The 23,880-nt window shown below is 40.2% G+C and overlaps 1 long non-coding RNA gene across 3 annotated transcripts in view; it reads left to right on the top strand.

The window, feature by feature from the left end:
- The first annotated feature begins 2,389 nt into the window (after positions 1–2,389).
- The window catches only part of LOC110133759 (uncharacterized), a 259,888-nt gene continuing 238,397 nt past the window's right edge, over positions 2,390–23,880 (top strand). For all 3 annotated transcript variants that reach the window (XR_011482541.1, XR_002312872.2, XR_011482540.1), the window contains exon 1: positions 2,390–2,621. This is a non-coding gene — a long non-coding RNA (uncharacterized lncRNA). The remainder of the gene's footprint in view (positions 2,622–23,880) is intronic.

Raw genomic sequence — 23,880 nt, 5'->3', positions numbered from 1 at the left:
AAACAAAAACTAAACTATGAGTTAAACTAGATCTTATATATCTTTGTATATCCTCAGATCCTAACAGAATCAGGTATAAATTCACTAAATAGGAATTGAATGAATTATTTTACAAATGAAATTAAACAAACATTTTAAAAATGTAGCATCTTTAGTATTTATTACTAAGTTTGGCATCAATTCAACAATAGCAACTCAGCTTATTTTGTTTTCAAGGGCCAAATCTGTATCATTAAACATCATTTTATAGGTAATTTAAAAACTTTATACAGGTAGGCACAGTTGTATAAATACTACTTATTAACTCACATAAATTTAAAATTAATTTTTAAATTAATATGGAATCATTTAATGTTTTTCTGGTTAAAATCCCAAGCATGAAATATATCAAATAGGATGCTAATGTAAATGAGTTGATGTCAAATCACAAAGAGCTAAAAAACAGAAATGTACAACAGAAAAGTGAGTACGTCTGAACATCTGTCATTTACATGGCTAACTAGAATAAGTAATTTTTTTTTATTGAATCTGAAGTTTATTTTCATTTATTTCAGACACTTGGAAACTAGCCATTGTTACTGTGATTGATGTTGAAATTTTAATCATACGTATTGAACTTTGGATCATACGTATGCCAATTTTAATAGGCAGTAATTTTTTGTCTAAAAGTATGAATGTGGGCTTCACTTGTAGCTCAGTTAGTAAAGACTCTGCCTGCAGTGCAGGATACCTGGGTTCGATCCCTAGGTTGGGAAGATCCCCTGGAGAAGGGAATGGCAATCCACTCCAGTATTCTTGCCTGTAAAATCTCATAGACAGAGGAGCCTGGTGGGCTGCAGTCCATGGGGTCACAAAGAGTTGGGCACGACTGAGTGACTAACACTAACATGAACGTGTGAAAATTAAAACAAAATGGAATCCCTGACAGATGTTCAGTTTGAATATCACTATCTTGCACTTTTATCTTGTGTTTTCAAGTTCTCTTTTTTTCTCAAATGTTCAAGAAAATCTCTCAACAGCCTTTGGAGGGACAGTGCATCTTCACTGAGATCTTCTGGAATTCTGCATATCTTTATTCCCAAATTATGTTAAATGTCCAGATCCAATCTAGGGCTACTAAATATATAAATAATACTAATTTACTAAAAAGAATTGCTCCCTCTAGTGAATTCACAGTATTACTTCACTTTCTGGCATGGCTGCACTAATTTAATAAATGATATAAATGATTATGACTATCAGGTTGACGATAGTGATCTCGTCTGCTTTTGTTTTATTATATAAATTTTAATGCTTTCTGTGCTTAAACATTGGGAAGTTTCATAATGATCGATTTGAGCTGCTTGCTGGATATTTCAGCACACTATTCGTACATTAAAAAACTGCATTGAAAAAATTATTTATTCCTAAAACCCTTTCTATTACTTTGGAAACACATTTGGTACCAAGTTATTTCCAGGGTTATGACCACGTTACTTCAGCAAAATAAAGAGAGTGATTTAAAGCAATTGTCCTTATAGTTAAAATACAGTAGAAGTAAGTTTAACTGGAAATTCAAGTCTAGACATAATGACTGTTTTTGCTCTGGTTACCAGAAAAATCAGACATTTTTAGCCTTATCCCTCTCTATTAATCAGAAATGTTGTGCAACTAATGGTGGCACATGCAAAAATACTTGACATTCTTTGGAATTTTATTTACATTTCTATCACAATACTTGAATATAAAGTAAAACAGGGGGTTGCAGTGAAAGGAGAGCACGATTTAATTCTCAATTTGTTAATGCAAGACCTGGCCATCAAATAATTCGTTTTAAATCACAGGAAGGAGAAATTAAAATTGAGAAGTTGTCCAGCTGATTACATTTATATACCTAATTAATTTAAATACACCAGTAATAATAGAATAAAACAAAACCAAATCAGTCAGAAGACTCAACTTTTCTTTAAAAGCAGGACTCCTTTTTGAGGGGAATTTGAATCACTCGGATCATTAGTTCTGTACTTGACCACTTTGCCTCAATAGGCAAAGCCTTTTTCCATTGTAATTTCAGTTAATAAAGCAGATGGTATGGGTTACCAATCCCATCAAGTTAGTTTTCCTGTATCAATAATAATAGAGTAACTCCATCAAGTTTTATGTAGTTTTCACCTTCCAGGCACTTAGCAAATATTAATTTATCATCGCAGCACTCCCACGAGAAGGTAGGGATTTTTAATAAATAAAATATAATAAAATATAGTCTAGATTGATTTATTTGAAAGCATCCATGAAAGACAAACAGAGAAACTCGAAAAATTAAATGATTATATTAACTATATGAAAGAAGGTAATATTGTTTTATGACTCACTCTCCCTGGAAGTCATTTCAGGAGGAACTCATGGGAGTCAGGGGCCTGTCAAGGTTTTACAGATTTTGTTTCCACGCTTCCTTCTCAAGGGAAGGAGCAGTTGGCAGCTTCTCCCAGGAGACACGACTGAGTCCTGGTGAGGGGCAACCGGGGTCTGGCGGCCCGCCCTTCCCGGGAACCCCCGGGCCCCCCGAGGGCAGAGGCCCCGCCCCGGACGGCGGCGCGCGCCCGCGGGCGGGGCGGGGATTCCGGCGCCCGGAGCTCAGCTAGGTAGGTCCCGCTCAGGGCTTGAGGCCCCTCTGCCTTTCTGAAGCCTTCCTCCCTCCCCTCCTCGGCCGAGCGCGCCATTTACTCTGAGGACCCGCAGCGTCGCGCTCGTCCCCGGGCCTCTCCGCGCGCGCCCCTGGCTCCTCGCTCCCAGGTGGAGCGGCGCCCGGCCGGCGGGAGGCCTGGGCCGGCGCCCCGAGCCAGCCTGGGGCTGGGCGGCGGTGGGGTGGGTAGGCGGTGGAGCGCGAGGCGGGGCGCGGCCCGGGCCTCGCTCGCCGGCACTGCGGGCGCGGAGCAGACTGTGGTCCAGGCTCCAGAGAGCCCGAAGCGCAAGCACACAGCGGGCAGGCGGGTGAGGTTTGCGGGCTCCGCGTCCCACGCGTTCCCGGGCGTTGGGGCCCGATTACAAGTCAGGGGAGGGGACCAGCTGTCAGAGTGCAGGGAGGAAGACTCCATCTGCAGTTCCTGTCCCCGTTCTCGGCGACTCCCCCGGGTCCCCGGCACTGTCCTTTGTGGGACCCTGACGGATGTCTGCCGCTGGACATTCCTGAAACTTTCCAGTTGTCCCCGTGTGTGGCATTTTGAACGTTGTTTGCTCCAAAACAGCTGAGCCGTCGCTATAGGCAAACCTCGCATCCCAGCACCACTGTTGAGCTTTATCCAAAGGTGACATCGGTGTCTCTGTAGAAATAACTGATGAGGAAGAACATTTATTTACTTATTTTAATTTAATAAGTAATGAGAAATCAAGGGTTTGGATGAGTATAGAAGAGTTCAGAGGAAGGAAAAGGGCAAGAGTATAAAACCGGAAGACATTTATTTGGTATATTCCCAGCCTTTCTCTTGCACTGAGAAAAGGACCCACCCCCTTTGAAAAGATGAAATGAGATCAGGAAAGGTTCATTGTTTCTCAGATGGAGAAGACATTTCTGTTCTCCTGAGTATTTCTGCTGCTGCTGACCTTTGACTTAGGGAGATGAAAAGGATAAATAAGAATTGGGCTTAAGTTGGACTTCATCAAACCTGTCTGTCTTCAGTGAGGTTTTATCAGCGCTTTCATTCCTTGAAGTTGAATACTGCATGTGAACTGCACACACACACACACACTCAAAAACCCACACACCCATGATTCTGACAAAAAATGGCCCATTCAGTTAATAGCCTGTCTCTATCTACAAAGAATTGAGGTTCAGTTCAGTTGCTTAGTTGTGTCCAACCTCTTTTTGACTCCATGGTCTGCAGCATGCCAAGCTTCCCTGTCCATTACCAACTCCCAGAGCTTGCTCGAACTGAGGTCCATCCAGTCGGTAATGCCATCCAACCATCTCATCCTCTGTCGTGCCCTTCTCCTGCCTTCAATATTCCCCAGCATCAGGGTCTTTTCCAACAAGTTCGTTCTTTGCATCAGGTGGCCAAAGTATTGGAGCTTCAGCCTCAGCATCAGTCCTTCCAGTGAATATTCAGGACTGATTTCCTTTAGGATTGACTGGTTAGCTCTGCTTGTAATCCAAGGGGCCCTCAAGAGTCTTCTCCAACACCACAGTTCAAATGCATCAATTCTTTGGCACTCAGCTTTCTTTATAGTCCAACTCTCAAATCCATACATGACTGCTGGAAAAACCATAGCTCTGACTATGTCGACAAAGTAATGTCTCTGCTTTTCAGTATGCTGTCTGGGTTGGTCATAACTTTTCTTCCAGGGAACAAGCATCTTTTAATTTCATGGCTACAGTCACCATCTGCAGTGATTTTAGAGCCCAAGAAAATAAAGTCTGTCTCTGTTTCCATTGTTTCCCCATCTATTTGCCATGAAGTGATGGGACCGGATGCCATGATCTTAGTTTTTTGGATGTTGAGTTTTAAGTCAGCTTTTTCGCTGTCCTCTTTCACCTTCATCAAGAGGCTCTGCAGTTCCTCTTCACTTTCTGCCGTAAGGGTGGTGTCATCTGCGTATCTGAGGTTATTGATATTTCTCCCAGCAGTCTTGATTCCAGCTTGTGCTTCCTCCAGCCCAGCATTTTACATAATGTATTCTGCATATAAATTAAGTAAGCAGGGTAATAATATACAGCCTTGACATATTTCTTTCCCAATTTGGAACCAGTCCATTGTTCCATGTCTGGTTCTAATTGTTGCTTCGCAAACTGCATACAGCTTTCTCAGGAGGCAGGTAAGGTGGTCTGGTATTCCCATATTGTTAAGAATTTTCCACAGTTTTTTGTGATCCACACAGTCAAAGGCTTCGGTATAATCAATAAATTAGAAGTAGATGTTTTTCTGGAATTCTCTTGCTTTTTCAATGATCCAACAGATGTTGGCAATTTGATCTCTGGTTCCTCTGCCTTTCCTAAATCCAGCTTGAGCATCTGGAATTTCACGGTTCACATACTGTTGAAACCTGGCTTGTAGAATTTTGAGCATTACTTTGCTAGTGTGTGAGATGAGTACAGTTGTGCAGTAATTTGAACATTCTTTGGCATTGCCTTTCTTTGGGATTGGAACGAAAACTGACCTTTTCCAGTCCTGTGGCCACTGCTGAGTTTTACAAATTTGCTGGCATATTGAGTGCAGCACTTTCCAGCATCATCTTTTAGGATTTGAAATAGCTCAACTGGAATCCCATCACCTCCACTCGCTTTGTTCATAGTGATGCTTCCTAAGGCCCACCTGACTTCACATTCCAGGATGTCTGGCTCTAGGTGAGTGATAACACCATTGTGGTTATCTGGATCATGAAGATCTTTTTTACATAGTTCTTCTGTGTATTCTTGCCACCTCTTCTTAATATCTTCTGCTTCTGTTAGGTCCATACCATTTCTGTCCTTTATTGTGCCCATCTTTGCATGAAATATTCCCTTGGTATCTCCAATTTTCTTGAAGAGATCTCTAGTCTTTCCCATTCTATTGTTTTCCTCTGTTTCTTTGCCTTGATTGCTGAGGAAGGCTTTCTTATCTCTCCTTGCCATTCTTTGGAATTCTGCATTCAAATGGGTATATCTTCCCTTTTCTCCTTTGCCTTTCACTTCTCTTCTTTTCTCAGCTATCTGTAAGGCCTCCTCAGACAACCATTTTGCCTTTTTTTCTTGGGGATGGTCTTGATCACTGCCGCCTGTACAGTGTCAAGAACCTCTGTCCAAAGTTCTTCAGGCACTCTATCAGATCTAATTTCTTGAATCTGTTTGCCACTTCCACTGTATAATCGTAAGGGATTTGATTTAGGTCATACATGAATGGTCTGGTGGTTTTCCCTACTTTCTTCAGTTTAAGTCTGAATTTGGCAACAAGGAATTCATGATCTGAGCCACAGTCAGCTCCCAGTCTTGTTTTTGCAGACTATATAGAGCTTCTCCATCTTCAGCTGCAAAGCATATAATCAACCTGATTTCGGTGTTGACCATCTGGTGATGTCCATGTGTAGAGTCTTCTCTTGTGTTGTTGGAAGAGGGTGTTTGTGATGACCAGTGTGTTCTCTTGGCAAAACTCTGTTAACCTGTGCCCTGCTTCATTTTGTACTTCAAAGCCAAATTTGCCTGTTACTCCAGGTATCTCTTGACTTCCTACTTTGGCATTTCAGTCCCCTATGATGAAAAGAACATCTTTTTTGAGTGTTAGTTCTAGAAGGTCATGTGGTTTTTATTTATTTTATTTTTGGCCACACCACACTGCTTGCAGGATTTTAGTTCTCAGACTAGAGATTGAAACCAGTGCTGCAGCAATGGAGGTACAGTGGGGTCCTAACCACTGGACCCCCCCCCCCCCAGGAAACTCCTTGAATGTGGTTATCAAAACTGTATATACTGAAAAAGAACACAAAATGTACTTGTCAGGTCAGTTTATCTCTCTCTCAGTTGCTTTCACAACAAAAATCTGGAACAGCCAACTAAAGGGTTTAAAGCAACTGACAAGTTACCGCTCAGTTACAGATCAAGCAGATAGATATTTTCTTAAACATTCACTCCCAAAACACAGGAGTAGACTGACTCCAGAGGGGTCATTGTAATAACCCTGCTTGGCTTTCCTCTTTTTATACTTCCCCTTTCCTCCTTTTGGTTGTGCCCTGTGCAAACTAGAGCTTGTACCCACCACAGATCAAGAAAGGGAATACAAATGGGCATATGCTCAAGGCTGATTGACAGTTGCAAGTTATCTAACAGGCTCTATTGCACGTGTCTTCCCATATTTCAGTCTGTTATAATCTGATGTATATTTGTATAGAATATTTATAAACCCTTAATGGACTCCTAGCTGTCTAGGGTCACTAGAGGAAGCCCCTGTGGTTAGTTTGTATACTATGTGCCTAGGGAGTATTTGCACTAGTTGTAAAAGTCTCTGTGGTTATTTTGTTGCATGTCTGTGAGATTTCCCTCTGTGTCTGGGATGGGGTTTAGAGATCAGCTTGCATACTTTTCGGCTAGGCCACCCCAGTTGCTTATTGTAGTGAAGTGAAAGTCGCTCAGTTGTGTCCAGCTCTTTGCGACCCCATGGATTATTTCAGTCCGTGGAATTCTTTAGGTCAGAATACTGGAGTGGGTAGCCTTTCCCTTCTCCAGGGTATCGTCCTGACCTAGGAATCAAACCAGGGTATCCTGACTTGCAGGTGGATTCTTTGCCAACGAGTTATTTAACTTCCTACCTAACATAACTATTAAGAACAGTAAAAGTGGGGATGAAATTATTATTTGATAAAGTTAGTTAGCAAATTTGCCCCTGAACTTCCCCAGGTTCCTTCGATGAAATGTACTTTCTGTTCAGAGTGAACAGAACTAAAAGGCATTTTGGTTTCTGCAAGGCCATTCTGTAAAATCCTTAACCTGCCACTAGAGGATGCTCTTAATTCTTAATATGAGAGGACTAATCTCGTGAAATGAGTTTTTTTCCAGTCAATATGTAACAGGCGATGACTTTGGAAATTGCACTGCTTTGCTATTCACATGTTGATGTCTTTTTGCTACTAACAGTTCTTTTATACAAAAAAAATATGATTATCACATATTTTCAGGTTCACATCAATTCTGTTTAGTTGTTGGTATCTAAATAAAAGATGAAACACTTTTACTTTTGGCTTATACTTTTGTATTTCAGTATGGTATGTAGGCCTGGAATGCTTTTGGTTGCTGTTACTGAATTTCCTTTTTTTGCAATTAGAAAGAAAACTCACTTTAAAAAATATAATCTTAAAAAATTTTTATTTGTTTTTCTGCATGAGGTTGGGTCTTAGTTCCGTCATGTGGGATTTTTCGCTGTGGCTCACAGACTCTCTAGTTGTGGCACAGAGATTCAGTAGTTGTGGCACTTGGACTTAGCTGCTCTGCATCATGTGGGATCTTGGTTCCCCAGCCAAGGATCCAAGGCCTGTGCCCTGCATTGCACAGTGGATTCTTAACTACTGGACCACCAGGAAGTCTGAAAACTCACTTTTTATTAAAGCACAGTTCATGACCAAAATGCATTGTCTGTCACTTTTCTTATTAACCATTATAGTGAATTAAATGGTCATTCACTTTTACCTGCTCTCTTTTTTAATAAGATAAGGGATATTCAGAAAGAACTTTTCAAATAGGCAACATATAATTAGATCTCAAATAAGCAAAGACCAAATGAATACAAGGTGAAGATTTATGGAAAGTTCTAACAGCTGAGAAAGACTTTATTGCTCATCCAGGGCATGCATATTGCATTCAAAATATTTTAATTTCTGACAAGTGATATCTGCCGCTTAAGTGTCATATGGCAAAGTATTAATCTACAACATGAGATTTAAAGTAAACATTCAACTTTCTACATGACATACAAGAACTGCCCTTTTAGGCTTTTAGGTCTCATTGCAACTTGTGAACAGATTGGATTTTAGCATTTACTGAGCTCCTACTATGTGCCAATTACTGTGCTAGGTTATGTACAATTATCTCATTTTATCCTAACAATAATCTTATGGAGCAGATACAGCACCTTTTTAAAATGAGGAAATAGGCTTAGTGAAGTTAAAAGAAACTTGTTCAGGATCCAACAGCTATCAAGGGGTGAAGCTAAGATCAGATTTGATCTGATTAATGGCAAAGCCTATCCTCTTTCAGTTCATCCTGCGTGAAGAAGTTTAGCAAGAACAAGGATATGTTAAGGAATCATTCGTACATTTGATAAGTAGTTCTTGAATTTTATCTTCATCAGCTAAATTCCATACTTATTTTGATTTCCTTCATTTTTATCTGTTGCCTCTTTTCTGTATCAGGATCCCATTCAAGATACCATAATTGCATTTAATTGCTGTATGTTTTTGCGGTGCCTTTTGTTTGTAACAGTTTCTCAGACTTTTATTGTTTTTGATGCTTTTGACAGTTTTGAGAACCAGTCAGGTGTCAAGACTTTGTACATTGTACCTCAGTTGCAGTTTGCCTCTTATTTTTCCGCATGATTAGATTATGGTTATGGATTTCAGGAGAGTGACCAGAGAGGTGAACCTCTCATCACATCATACCAAAGTTGCATACCACTAATATGATTTATCACTGATGCTAACATGGAATACCTTACTGAGGTACTGTTTGTCGGGGCCTCCACCTTAGAGTTGTCTTTTTTCCCCCTTTCCATCCTATACTCTGTAAGGAGTTCATTGTGCACAGACTGCACTCAAGGATAGGGAAGATATGCTCCACCTCCTTGAGAGCAGAATCAGTTCACTTCATTCACTCAGTCGTGTCTGACTCTTTGTGACCCCATGGACTGCAGCATGCCAGGCTCCCCTGTCCTTTACCAACTCCCAGAGCTTGCTCAATCTCATGTCCATCCAGCCAGTGATGCCATCCAACCATCTCATCCCCGGTTGTCCCCTTCTCCTCTTGCCTTCAATGTTTCCCAACATCAGAGTATTTTCCAGTGAGTCACTTCTTTGCATCAGGTGGCCAAAGTATTGGAGCTTCAGCTTCAGCATCAGTCCTGCCAATGAACAATAAGGACTGATTTCATTTAGGATGGACTGGTTGGATCTCCTCACAGTCCAAGGGACTCTCAAGAGTCTTCTCCAACACCACAATTCAAAAGCATCAATTCTTCAGCACTCAGCTTTTTTTTTATGGTCTAACCCTCACATCTATACATGACTACTGGAAAAACCATAGGTTTGACTTGATGGACCTTTGTTGGCAAAGTAATGTCTCTGCTTTTTAATATGCTGTCTAGGTTGGTCATAGCTTTTCTTCCAAGGAGTAGATGTCTTTTAATTTCATGTTTGCAATCACCATCTGCAGTGATTTTAGAGCCCCCAAAAATAAAGTCTGTCACAGTTTCCATTGTATCCCCATGTATTTGCCATGAAGTGATGGGACCAGATGCCATGATCTTAGTTTTTTGAATGTTGAGTTTTAAGCCAGCTTTCCCACTCTCCTCTTTCACTTTCATCAAGAGGCTCTTTAGTTCCTCTTCACTTTCTGCCAAAAGGGTGGTGTCTTCTGCATATCTGAGGTTATTGATATTTCTCCCGACAATCTTGATTCCAGCTTATGCTTCTTCCAGCCCAGCATTTCACATGATGTACTCTGCATATAAGTTAAATGAGCAGGGTGACAATAAACAACTTTGGTATATCCCTTCCCCAATTTGGAACCAGTCTGTTGTTCTATGTCCAGTTCTAACTGTTGCTTCTTGGCCTGCATACAGATTTCTCAGGAGACGGATAAGGTGGTCTGGTATTCCCATATCTTTAAGAATTTTCCACAGTTTGTTGTGATCCACACAGTCAAAGGCTTGGCATAGTCAGTAAAGCAGAAGTAGATGTTTTTCTCAAATTCTCTTGCTTTTTTGATGATTCAGCAGATGTTGGCAATTTGATCTGTGGTGCCTCTGTCTTTTCTAAATCCAGCTTGAACATCTGGAAGTTCTTGGTTCATGTACTGTTAAAGCCTGGCTTGGAGAACTTTGAGCATTACTTTGCTAGCTTATGAGATGAGTGCAGTTGTGCAGTAGTTTGAGCATTCTTTGGCATTGCCTTGCTTTGGGATTGGAATGAAAACTGACCTTTTCTGGTCCTGTGGCCACTGCTGAGTTTTCCAAATTTGCTGACATATTGAGTGCAGCACTTTCACAGCATCATCTTTTAGGATTTGAAATAGCTCAACTGGAATCCCATAACCACCAGTAGCTTTGTTCGTAGTGATGCTTCCTAAGGCCCACCTGACTTCACATTCCAGGATGTCTGGCTGTAGGTGAGTGATCACACCATCATGGTTGTCTGGGTCATTAAGATCCTTTTTATATAGTTCTGTGTATTCTTGCCATGTCTTCTTAATATCTTCTGCTTCTGTTAAGTGCATACTGTTTCTGTCCTTTATTGTGCCGATCTTTGCATGAAATTTTCCCTTGGTATCTCTGATTTTCTTCAAGGGATCTCAAGTCTTTCCCATTCCATTGTTTTCCTCCATTTCTTTGCATTGTTCACTGAGGAGGAGTTTTCTTATCTCTCCTTTCTCTTCTTTGGAACTCTTTATTCAAATGGGTATATCTTTCCTTTCCTCCTTTGCCTTTAGGTTCTCTTCTTTACTCATCTATTTGTAAGGCCTCCTCAGACAACCATTTTGCCTTTTTGCATTTCTCTTTCTTGGGGATGGTCTTGATCACTGCCTCCTGTACAATGTCATGAACCTCCGTCCATAGTTTTCAGGCATTCTGTCTATCAGATCTAATCCCTTGAATGTATTCATTCACTGGATAGATCATGGTGGAGAGTTCTGATAAAACATGGTCCACTGGAGAAGGGAATGGCAAACCACTTAAGCACTCTTGCCTTGAGAACCCCATGAACAGTATGAAAAGGCAAAAAGATTTGACACTGAAAGGTGAACTCTCCTGATCAGTAGGTGCCCAATATGCTACTGGAGAACAGTGAAGAAATAACTCCAGAAAGAATGAGGAGACCAGTCAGAGTGAAAACAATATCCAGTTGTGTATGTGAATGGTGATGGAAGCAAGGTCCAATGCTATAAAGAACAATATTGCATAGGAACCTGGAATGTTAAGTCCATGAATCAAGGTAAATTGGAAGTGGTCAAACAGGAATGGCAAGAGTGAACTTTGACATTTTAGAAATCAGTGAAATAAAATGGACCAGAATGGATTATGGGGTTTGATTCTAAACAGGATTTTGCCCCTCCTACCATCTTGGTAGGGCTTCTTTGCACTTGGACGTGGGGTATCTTTTTTTGGGGGGTTATCTTTTTTTGGTGGGATCCAACATTCTCCCATTGATGGTCGTTCAGCAGTAAATTGCAATTTTGGAGTTCTTACAGGAGAAGATGAATGGAATATATACATCAATTATGTGAACTTCTATGCAGGAGATTTGTATACTCTTCCTCAGTTATTAATTGTTTAATAAATTTATCGGCTCTGTTTAACCCACCCAGTTTGTAGTACTTTCTTAAGACAGCTTTGTTGTTGTTGTTCAGTTGCTGAGTCATGTCCAACTCTTTGCAACCCCATGGACTGCGGCACACCAGGATTCCTTGTCCTTCACTTTCTCCCAGAGTTTGCTCAAATTCATGTCCATTGAGTCAGCCATGCCATCCAACCATCTCATCCTCTGCCTCCCTCTAATGAACATGCTTTCATTAGGGTCCGTAGTGGAGTGTTTTGGGGTTCCCTGGGCTAAGGCAGTTCCATGGGGGCTTATCTAAGGAACACACAAGGAGAAAGCCCTGGGAGAAAGGGAGACTATTGATTACAAGAGCTGTAGGGGGAGCCATATCAGGAACTTTGTGACTTTGTGGGTTGTTTAGGGTGTGTGCTTGCTTGCATGAAGGGCTTGTGTCAGTTTAAGGTCCCTCTAGGCCATTTGACCAAACAAAATGATGCTGAGGCAGCAATACCGTGGAGTAGTTTACCTAAACTCTTGACAGTTTTCTTACTTCCCTCTGGAATAAAGGCCTCAGGTTAACTTTCAAGACTTCACATATTCTGAATCCTACTACATCACTTCAGGTTTGTGATCCTGTGTTGTGGTCAGGATCCTCCCCCCTTCATCTCTTTTGTATACATTGTATCAAGTTTATTAAAAACTCTGGCCTCCCCCCCCCCCCACCCCCAACCAACTTTGTTGTATCCCTCTAAGTGTTACTCATCCTTCAGGATAAAATTTAAGGCCTAATTCAACCAGGATTTGGTCAACTCTTTTTTTTTTTTAATTTATTTTTTAATTGAAGCATAATTGCTTTACAGACTTTTGTGGTTTTCTGTCAAACCTCAACATGAATCAGCCAAAGGTATACATATATCCCCTCCCTTTTGAGCTTCCCTCCCACCTCTCTCCCCGTCCCACCCATCTAGGTTGATACAGAGCCCCTCTTTGAGTTTCCTGAGCCATTCAGCAAATTCCCTTTGGCTATCTATTTTATATCTGGTAAGGTAAGGAATTCTGTGTTATTCTTTCCATACATCTCATCCTCTCCTCCTCTCTCCCCATGTCCATAAGTCTATTCTCTATGTCTGTTTCTCCATTGCTGCCCTGTAAGTACTTTCTTCAGTACCATTTTTCTAGATTCCATATATATGTGTTGGAATATGGTATTTATCTTTCTCTTTCTGACTGACTTCACTCTTTATAATAGGCCAGTTCTTTAAATTACTGTTTAAGGTTAACTTTTACTATTCAAATATCAATTGAAAACTAAGAGTTTATTTATACTTACTAATGTACATGTAAAGATATATCTTCAGAGGCAAAATAGTAGATAATTGGAAATATTTCTGAATAATGCTAGTCAGAGAATCCTACTTGGTATCTAAAAACCTCATATCAGTTAGCTGATGTGGTTGAGTAGATATAGTTTTGTGCAACACTGGGAAGGATTCCACTTGAGTTTTAGTCCATCAACAATTTATATGCCCCCTTCCTCCAGTGGCACCCCACTCCAGTACTCTCGCCTGGAAAATCCCATGGTTGGAGGGGCCTGGTAGGCTGCGGTCCATGGGGTCGCTAAGAGTCAGACATGACTGAACGACTTCACTTTCACTTTTCTCTTTCATGCATTGGAGGAGGAAATGGCAACCCACTCCAGTGTTCTTGCCTGGAGAATCCCAGGGACGGGGGAGCCTGGTGGGCTGCTGTCAATGGGGTCGCACAGAGTTGCACACGACTGAAGTGACTTAGCTTAGCTTTCCTCCTAGCTGAATTCTCAGCCAACTGAGAGACAAATAAGGAGTTGCTATAGATAAAGGATAGGTTGGAGGACATAGTTTAGTAAAAATGACAAACACAGACGGTCAGGTAGACTCACTACTCTGCCACAACTACCTGGGCAAATTCATGTCCATTTCCCCTACTCCCCCTCCCCTCACAGGGAGGCTTTATTGCTGAGTTTGCTTTCTTTCTGAAAACATGTCAGAACATACACTCTCTGGACAGGTAGACTCCTGGAAGAGGAAAGAAGTGTGAATTGACCCAAATATGCCCAGGATGTGAGAAGTGAATCAAGGGACAAAGAAGGATCCTGCTCTGAAATATGTGGGATGGAATACAGGGGCAGAGGAGGAATCAGTACTTTTGCTCCACTAGAAGATACTTCTACATTGAAGGACACATTAGGTGTGGAAATACATTCATTCCTAACATTTTCTGCTGTTGCTTAGCCACTTCAGTCGTGTTCGACTCTGTGTGACTTTATGGACTGCAGCCGCCAGGCTCCTCTGTCCATGGGATTTTCCAGGCAAGAATTACTGAAGTGGGTTGCCATTTCCTTCTCCATTCTAACATCTGGGGAGAAAGAAAAGGGATTTTTTTTTCCAGTTTCCTAGGAACTCAGCACTTGCACCAATAGTCTGAAAAATTTCAAGAAAGAATATTTCTTTTCTACTATCTCTGAAATAATCCAAAGATCATCCTAATTCTTGAGTTTGCTTTGTGGATAGCTATATCCTTGATTTATAAATTTCCTGTTGTCTATTGACAGTGTTCTTAACAACATAAGACTTTACTACCATCACCAGTCACATCCACAACTGGGTGTTATTTTCACTTTCGCTTCATCTCTTCATTCTTTCTGGAGTCATTTCTCCATTGATCTCTAGTAGAGATCTGACTGGGGGAGTTCATCTTTCAGTGTCCTATTTTTTGCCTCTTCATACTGTTCATGGGTTTCTCAAGGCAAGAATGCTGAAGTGGTTTGCCATTCCCTTCTCCAGTGGACCATGTGTTATCAGAACTCTCCACCATGACCTGTCCATCTTGGGTGGCTCTACACAGCATGGCTCATTGAATTAGACAAGGCTGTGGTCCCTGTGATCAGTTTGACTAGTTTTCTGTGATTGTGGTTTTCATTCTGTCTGCTCTCTAATGGATAAGGATATGTGGCTTATAGAAGCTTCCTGATGGGAGAGCACCAAAAAATTGATGCTTTTGTACTGTGGTGTTGGAGAAGACTCTTGAGAGTCCCTTGGACTGGAAGGAGATCCAACCAGTCCATCCTAAAGGAAATCAGTCCTGAATATTCATTGGAAGGGCTGATGCTGAAGCTGAAACTCCAGTACTTTGGCCACCTGATGTGACAACCTGACTCATTTGAAAAGACCCTGATGTGGGGAAAGATTGAAGGTGGGAGGAGGAGGGGACAACAGAGGATGAGATGGTTGGATGGCATCACCAGCTTGATAGACATGAGTCTGAGTAAGCTCCAGGAATTGGTGATGGACAGGGAAGCCTGGCCTGCTGCAGTCCATGAGGTTGCAAAGAGTTGGACATGACTAAGAGACTGAACTGAACTGATGGGAGAGACTGACTGAGGGAGAAACTAGGTCATGTTCTGATGGGCAGGGCCATTCTCAGTAAATTTTTAATCCAATTTTCTGTTGATGGGTGGGGCTGTGTTCCCTCCCTGTTGTTTGACCTCAAGCCAAAATTATAGTGGAGGTAATGAAGATAATGGCGACCTTCTACAAAAGGTCCCATGCTCACACTGGAATGTTAGGTCCATGAATCAAGGTAAATTGGAAGTGGTCAAACAGGAGATGGCATGACTGAACATCAACATTTTAGGAATCAGTGAACTAAAATGGACTGGAATGGGTGAATATAACTCAGATGACCATTATATTTACTACTGTGGGCAATAATCCCTTAGAAGAAATGGAGTAGCCCTCAAAGTCAGCAAAAGAGTCTGAAATGCAATACTGGGATGCATTCTCAAAAATGACAGAATGATCTCTGTTCGTTTTCAAGGCAAACCATATCACAGTAATCCAAACCTATGTCCAGACCAGTAATGCTGAAGAAGCTAAAGTTGAATGGTTCTATGAAGACCTGCAAGACCTTCTAGAACTAACACCCCCAAAAGATGCCCTTTTCAATATAGGGGACTGGAATGCAAGAGTAGGAGGTCAGGAGATACTTGGAGTAATAGGCAAATTTGGCCTTGAAGTACAAAATGAAGCAGGGAAAAGGCTAACAGAGTTTTGCCAAGAGAATGCACTGGTTATCACAGATACTGTCTTCCAACAACACAAGAGAAGACTCTACACATGGACACCACTAGATGGTCAATACCAAAATCAGATTGATTATATTCTTTGCAGCCAAAGATGGAGAAGCTCTATATAGTCAGCAAAAACAAGACTGGGAGCTGACTGTGGCTCAGATCATGAACTCCTTATTGGCAAATTCAGATTTAAGTTGAAGAAAGTAGGGAAAACCAGTAGACCATTCAGGTAACACCTAAATCAAATCCCTTATGATTATACAGTGAAAGTGACAAACAGATTCAAGGGATTAGATTCTTATGGAGTGTCTGAAAAACTATGAATGGAGGTTCCTGACGTTGTACAGGCAGCAGTGATCAAGACCATCGCCAAGAAAAAGAAATGCAAAAAGGCAAAATGGTTGTCTGAGGAGGTCTTACAAAGAGCTGAGAAAAGAAGGGAAGTGAAAGGCAAAGGAGAAAAGGAAAGATATAGCCACTTGAATGCAGAGTTCCAAAGAATGGCAGGGAGAGATAAGAAAGCCTTCCTCAATAATCAATGCAAAGAAATAGAGGAAGACAATAGAATGGAAAAGAGGAGATCTCTTCAAGAAATTTGGAGATACCAAGGGAATATTTCATGCAAAGATGGACACAATAAAGGACAGAAACGGTATGGACCAAACAGAAGCAGAAGATATTAAGAAGACGTGGCAAGAATACAGAGAAGAACTATATAAAAAAGATCTTCATGAACCAGATAACCACAATGATGTTATTACTCACCTAGAGCCAGACATCCTGGAATGCAAAGTCAGGTGGGTCTTAAGCATCACTAGGAACAAAGATAGTAGAGGTGATGGGATTCCAGATGAGCTATTTCAAATCCTAAAAGATGATGCTGGAAGTGCTGCATTCAATATGCCAGCAAATTTGTAAAACTCAGCAGTGGCCACAGGACTGGAAAAGGTCAGTTTTCATTACAGTCCCAAAGAAAGGCAATGCCAAAGAATGTTCAAACTACCACACAATTGCACTCATCTCACATGCTAGCAAAGTAATGCTCTAAGTTCTCTAAGCCACACTTCAACAGTATGTGAACCAAGAGCTTCCAAATGTTCAAGCTGGATTTAGAAAAGACAGAGGAGCCACAAATCAAATTGCCAACATCTGCTGAATCATCAAAAAAGCAAGAGAATTTGAGAAAAACATCTACTTCTGCTTTACTGACTATGCCAGGCCTTTGACTGTGTGGATCACAACAAACTGTGGAAAATTCTTAAAGATATGGGAATACCAGACCACCTTATCTGTCTCCTGAGAAATCTGTATGCAGGCCAAGAAGCAACAGTTAGAACTGGACATAGAACAACAGACTGGTTCCAAATTGGGAAAGGAATACATCAGGGCTGTTTATTGTCACCCTGCTCATTTAACTTATATGCAGAGTACATCATGTGAAATGCTGAGCTGGACGAAGCACAAGCTGGAATCAAGATTGTCGGGAGAAATATCAATAACCTCAGATATGTAGATGACACAACCCCAAACTGTGGAAAATTCTTAAAGATATGGGAATACCAGACCACCTGACCTGCCTCTTGAGAAACCTATATGCTGGTCAGGAGGCAACAGTTAGAACTGGACATGGAACAACAGACTGGTTCCAAATAGGAAAAGGAGTACGTCGAGGCCGTATATTGTTATCCTGCTTATTTAACTTATATGCAAAGTACATCCTGAGAAATGCTGGGCTAGGAGAAGCACAAGTTGGAATCAAGATTACTGGGAGAAATGTCAATAACGTCAGATATTCAGATGACACCACCCTTATGGCAGAATGTGAAGAGGAAATAAAGAGCCTCCTGATGAAAGTGAAAGAGGAGAGTGAAAAAGTTGGCTTAAAGCTCAACATTCAGAAAACTAAGATCATGGCATCTGGTCCCATCACTTCATGGGAAATAGATGGGGAAACAGTGGAAACAGTGTCAGACTTTATTTTTGGGGCCTTCAAAATCATTGCAGATGGTGATTGCAGCCATGAAATTAAAAAACGCTTACTCCTTGGAAGGAAAGCTATGACCAACCTAGGTAGCATATTAAAAAGCAGAGACATTACTTTGCCAACAAAGTTCCGTTTAGTCGAGGATGTCATCCTCGACTTGATGGACATGGGTTTGAGTAAGCTTCAGGAGTTGGTGATGGACAGGGAAGCCTGGCACGCTGCAGTCCATGGGGTGATAGAGTCAGACACAACTGAGTGACTGAACTGAACTGATTGACAGTTTATGGATGAAAAAGACTGGCAGTTAAGAAATAAGACACAGCTAAAACTATGGCCAAATCTGTAAGCTATATATGAAATCAAGTGCCCACATTGGATCTTGTGTTTCAAAATAAAGACTCTCCTTTCCCAATATCAACAAGATATATGAAAATAAAAACATCCACATGAGAAAATCTAAGCATGGCAGGTAGAACCAAAATTTAGGATAGATTCTGAGACAGTGTTAGATGAAAAATGAATTTGGTGAATAAATTTAGAAGATTACATCCCAGTGATCTCTAGGACACTGTTCAGCTGTTGTTCAGTTGCTAAGTCATGTCTAACTCTTGGAGGCCCCATGAACTGCAGCATGCCAGGCTTCCCTGTCCTTCACCATCTCTCAGAGTCTACTCAAACTCATATCCATTGAGTCAATGATGCCATCCAACCATCTCATCCTATGTTGTCCCCTTCTCCTCCTGCCTTCAATCTTTCCCAGCATCAGGGTCTTTTCCAATGAGTTGGCTCTTTGCATCATGTGGCCAAAGTGTTGGAGCATCACTATCAGTCCTCCTAATGAATATTCAGGGTTGGTATCCTTTTGGATTGATTGGTTTTACTCCTTGCTCTCCAAGGGACTCTCAAGAGTCTTCTCCAACACCACAGTTCAAAGGCATCAATTCTGCAGTGCTCACCCTCTTTACTGTCCAGCTTTCACATCCATACATGACCGCTGGAAAAAGCATAGCTTTGACTATATGGACCTTTGTCGGCAAAGCGATGTCTCTTCTTTTTAATATGCTGTATAGGTTTGTCATAGCTTTTCTCCAAGGAGAAAGTGCCTTTTAATTTCATTGGTGCAGTCACCATCCCCGACTTCTCTGAATGTTGTAGATCCTGTGTTGCTCTGTGCTATTCTCAAGTTATGACTGGATATTTCATTTAAATGTTTAAGCTAAACTTTGATAATTTATATATAGTCATTGACTAATCATTGCTGGATCCAGAGTATAGCTTATCACTTTATAATTTAAAAAAAAGCACAGCCTTTTACTTACCCCAAATTATGCATGTGTTATTTTACCTGGAATTTTGTCTAAATTTTTTATATCTTCCTTCTTGATAAAATTCAAATTTAGACTTTTCTGAAAAATCAGATCATTTAATCTCCTTATCATCATGTTGTGGATAAATCTTTAGGAATAGTATACATTTATTTGATCATTTATTGATTCTTATACCTAGACTTTTAATTTCTTGGATAGGAATAATTTACATCACTCAGGGATAAGCATTGTTATAAATCTGACATAGATCCTTCGAATTAAAATACATCTTCAATTTATCTTGAAGTGTTTATTGCAAAGCTATATTAATTAAAGTTATAGATTTTATGATTCTGTATCAAGAGTTTTTTTTTCCTTCTATGGGAAGATGGCTGAGGAAGGATTTTTTTCTTCCTTTATTTTTAATTTTTTTATTTTTTTTTTATTAGTTGGAGGCTAATTACTTCACAATATTGTAGTGGTTTTTGTCATACATTGACATGAATTGGCAATACTTTCTTTTTACATCTTTTACAGGCTAAAACGATTGGAGCCATGTTCTACATCTATCTTAGCTAGTTGCAAAATTATTGATCTGGGGAAATCCTACCTTTGTTCTACATTTGAAGTGTAAGTGTATTCAGACAGCTGCATCTCAACTTCATAAGAATATGTCAGCAATTCCCTCAGTTCATTTGACTGTTAAAGTAGCAAGAGAGAAAATCTGTGCTGCAGCTCACTACTATTTTGATAAAACATCAAAACTCAGTTGAAAGTAGTATTTTTGAGAGGTTATCTGAAGAGTGTGTGGTCCATTTCATTTGTCTAGAAGTCTTAAAGTTTAACTTTGGATTAAGTTATATCAGTTAGCTGTATATTTGGGCACTATTATCTTGGCTTTTTGTAGAATTGTTTTGAGAACTGATTTTTGAATTTAGCAAGTCCTGACCTCAATAAGCAGTTTATGAGGAATAGTGGGGATGAAAGCCCAATTAGAATGGGCTCAAGGAAGAAATTTTATTTATTTATTTATTTATTTTCCATTTATTTTTTAATTTTTATTAGTTGAAGGAAGGAAGAAATTTTACATGAGCCTGGAAAACTCTGTTTTGTTTTGTTTTTGTCTTTTATTATCTGATAAAATCTTGAACATAAATGAATATCTATTAAGTATTTATATAAAAGGGATCCTTAATAGTGGAATTGCTAGGTCTGATGGCATACACATTTAAAATCTGATAGTTTCTGCTAAATTCTTCTCTAAACAAGCATGGATAACTCTTAAGAGAAGTTTTCAGGGAGTAGAAGGAAAGATCAGGGAAGAAAAATAGGGTTAAGAGACTGGGAGGGGGATATTTTAATTTGGGGGGAAATAATAGCATGGTTCTCTGCTGATGCAAAGAATGTAGTAGGTAAGGAAACACTGATGGTATAAGAGAGAGAATGTAGACTTATTTACTAGTACAATGCTTTGAGAAGTTGAACAAAGATGAGACCTAGTACATTGGCCTTAGCTAGGAGCTTAGCCATAATGGAAGAGAAGGTAGAGCATATGAGAATGAATGCTGGTATCTTATTCTAGTGTAAGGGAGCACCATAATTTGTTTAACAATCTTAGAAACTGCCATAGGTTCTTCACTTTAAGGTCTCTGCAGTGAAAATCCTTTCATCCTTGTATACCATGCAAGTATTTTTATACAGCATCTAAAGGATAAATTTCTAGAAAGTGTATTGCTGGCTCAAAGGAAAAGCATATTTAAAATTATAAAATATGTTATCAAACTCCCATTTAAAACACTGTTCCAATCCACAATGCTACCAGCAGTGATGAGAGGTCCATTTCTGAACCATCCCCTCATCAACAGTGAATTTTCAGTCTCTTTAGTTTTGGTTGATCTGGTAGGTAAAAAAAAAAGTTTTAATTTTGTATATTTGGAGATATTCCTTCTCTTTTTTTCAGTTTCTGGGTGACTTTTAAAAACGTCTTATTGAGACATACACATACCATTAAATTCACCCATTTAAAGTGTACAGTTATGATTTTCAAGGTTCATATGTGTTATGTATTAGAATCATTCCTCTTCTATAATATTTCACTACAGGTATATACCATCTTTTAAAAATTCATTCATAATTTGATTTGTTTCACTTTGATTATTATGAATAATGTTACTATAAACATTTGCATACAACTTTTTGTGTGGATGTTTGTTTTCAGTTTTCTTGGATATATATATTGAAGTAAAATTGCTGGGTTTATAGTAACTCTATGTCTAATATTTTGAAGAACTACCAAGCTGTTTTCCAAAGCAGCTGCTTTAAATTCCTACTAGCAATGTATGAAGGTTCCAATTTCTCCATATCCTTGCCAACAGTTGTTATTGTCTGTCTTTTTTATTATTGCCATCCTAGTGGGTGTGAAGTGGTATCTCACTGTGGTTTTAATTTGCATTTCACTAGTGATTTATAATGGAGAAGGCATTGGCACCCCACTCCAGTACTCTTGCCTAGAAAATCCCATGGGCAGAAGAGACTGGTGGGCTGCAGTCCCTGGGGTCGCTAAGAGTCTGACACGACTGAACGACTTCACTTTCACTTTTCACTTTCATGCATTGGAGAAGGAAATGGCAACCCACTCCAGTATTCTTGCCTGGAGAATCCCAGGGACGGGGGAGCCTGCAGGGCTGCCGTCTGTGGGGTCACACAGAGTCGGACACGACTGAAGTGACTTGGCAGCGGCAGCAGCAGCAGCAGTGGTTTATAATGTTGAGCATCTTTTCGTGTACTTATTGGATATTTGTCTATCTTTAGAAAAATAGTTATGCAAATCTTTTGCCCATTTTTATTGGGTCGTCTTTTTATTGTGGAGTTGTAAGAGTTCTTTATATATTCTGCATTTTTTGATTTATTCATTCACTAAATCATGTTTGCCTCTTTGAAACCCCGTGAACTACAGCATGCCAGGCTTCCCTGTCCTTCACTATCTCCCAGAGTTTACTCAAACTAATGTCCATTGAGTTGGTGATGCCATTCAACCATCTTATCCTCTGTTGCCCCCTTACTCTCCTGCCCTCAATCTTTCTCAGCATCAGGGTCTTTTCCAATGAGTCAGCTCTTTGCATCAGGTGGCCAAATTATTGGAGCATCAGTATCAGCATCAGTCCTTCCAGTGAATATTCAGGGTGATTTCTATTAGGATTGACTAGTTTGATCTCCTTGAAATCCAAGGGACTCTCAAGAGTCTTCTCTAGCACCACAATGCAAAAGCATCATTCTTTGGTGCTCAGCCTTCTTTGTGGTCCAACTCTCATATCCGTACATGACGACTAGAAAAACCATAGCTTTGAGTACATGGACCTTTGTTAGCAAAGTGGTGTCTCTGCTTTTTAATATGCTGTTTAGGTTTGTCATAGCTTTTCTTCCAAGCAGCAAGTGTCTTTTAGTTTCAAGGCTACAATCACTAGTGCACAGTGATTTTGGAGCCCAAGAAAATAAAATCTGTCACAGTTTCCTTTGTTTCCCCATCTATTTGCCATGAAGTGATGGGACTGGATGCCATGATCTTAGTTTTTTGAATGTTGAGTTTTAAGCCAGCTTTTTTACTCTCCTTTTTCACCTTCATCATGAGGCTGTTTAGCTACTCTTTGTGCCATTACGGTGGTGTGATCTGCGTATCTGAGGTTATTGATATTTCTTCTGGCAATCTTGATTCCAGCTTGTGAGCCATCCAGCCTGGCATTTCTCATGATGTACTCTACATGGAAATAAAATAAGCAATGTGACAATATACAGCTTTTATGTACTCCTTTCCCAATTTTGAACCAGTCCACTGTTCCACGTCTGGTTGTAACTGTTGCTTCTTGACCTGCATACGGATTTCTGGGGATAGGTAAGTGGATCTGGAATTCCCATCTCTAAAAATTTTCTAGAGTTCGTTGTGATCAACACAATCAAAGGCTTTAGTGTAGTCAATAAAACAGTAGTTTTTTGTTTTTTTTTTTTAAATTCCATTGCTTTTTCTGCAATCCAGCAGAAATTGGCAATTTGATCTCTGGTTCCTCTGCCTTTTCTAAATCCAGCTTGAACATCTGGAAGTTCTCAGTTCTCAGTTCATGCTGCAGCCTAGCTTGAGGGATTTTGAGCATAATCTTGCTAGCATGTGAAATGGGTGCAATTGTACAGTAATTTGGACATTCTTTGGCATAGGCTTTCTTTGGGATTGGAATGAAAACTGACCTTTTCCAGTCCTGTGGCCACGGCTAGTTTTCCAAATTTGTTGGTATATTGAGTGCAACCCTTTAACAGCATCATCTTTTAGGATTTGAAATAGCTAGGCTGGAATCCCAAAACCTCCACTAGCTTTGTTCATAGTAACACTTCCTAGGGCCCGCTTGACTTCACATTCCAGGATGTTTGGCTCTAAGTCAGTGACCACATAATCATGGTTATCCAGATCATTAAGACCTTTTACGTGTAGTTCTTTTGTGCATTCTTGCCACGTATTAATCTCTTCT

Source organism: Odocoileus virginianus, chromosome 21 (assembly GCF_023699985.2).
Source record: "Odocoileus virginianus isolate 20LAN1187 ecotype Illinois chromosome 21, Ovbor_1.2, whole genome shotgun sequence".
NCBI lineage: Eukaryota > Metazoa > Chordata > Mammalia > Artiodactyla > Cervidae > Odocoileus > Odocoileus virginianus.
The sequence above is the reverse complement of the archived record's forward strand: the minus strand, read 5'-3'. Positions and strand labels throughout refer to the sequence as shown.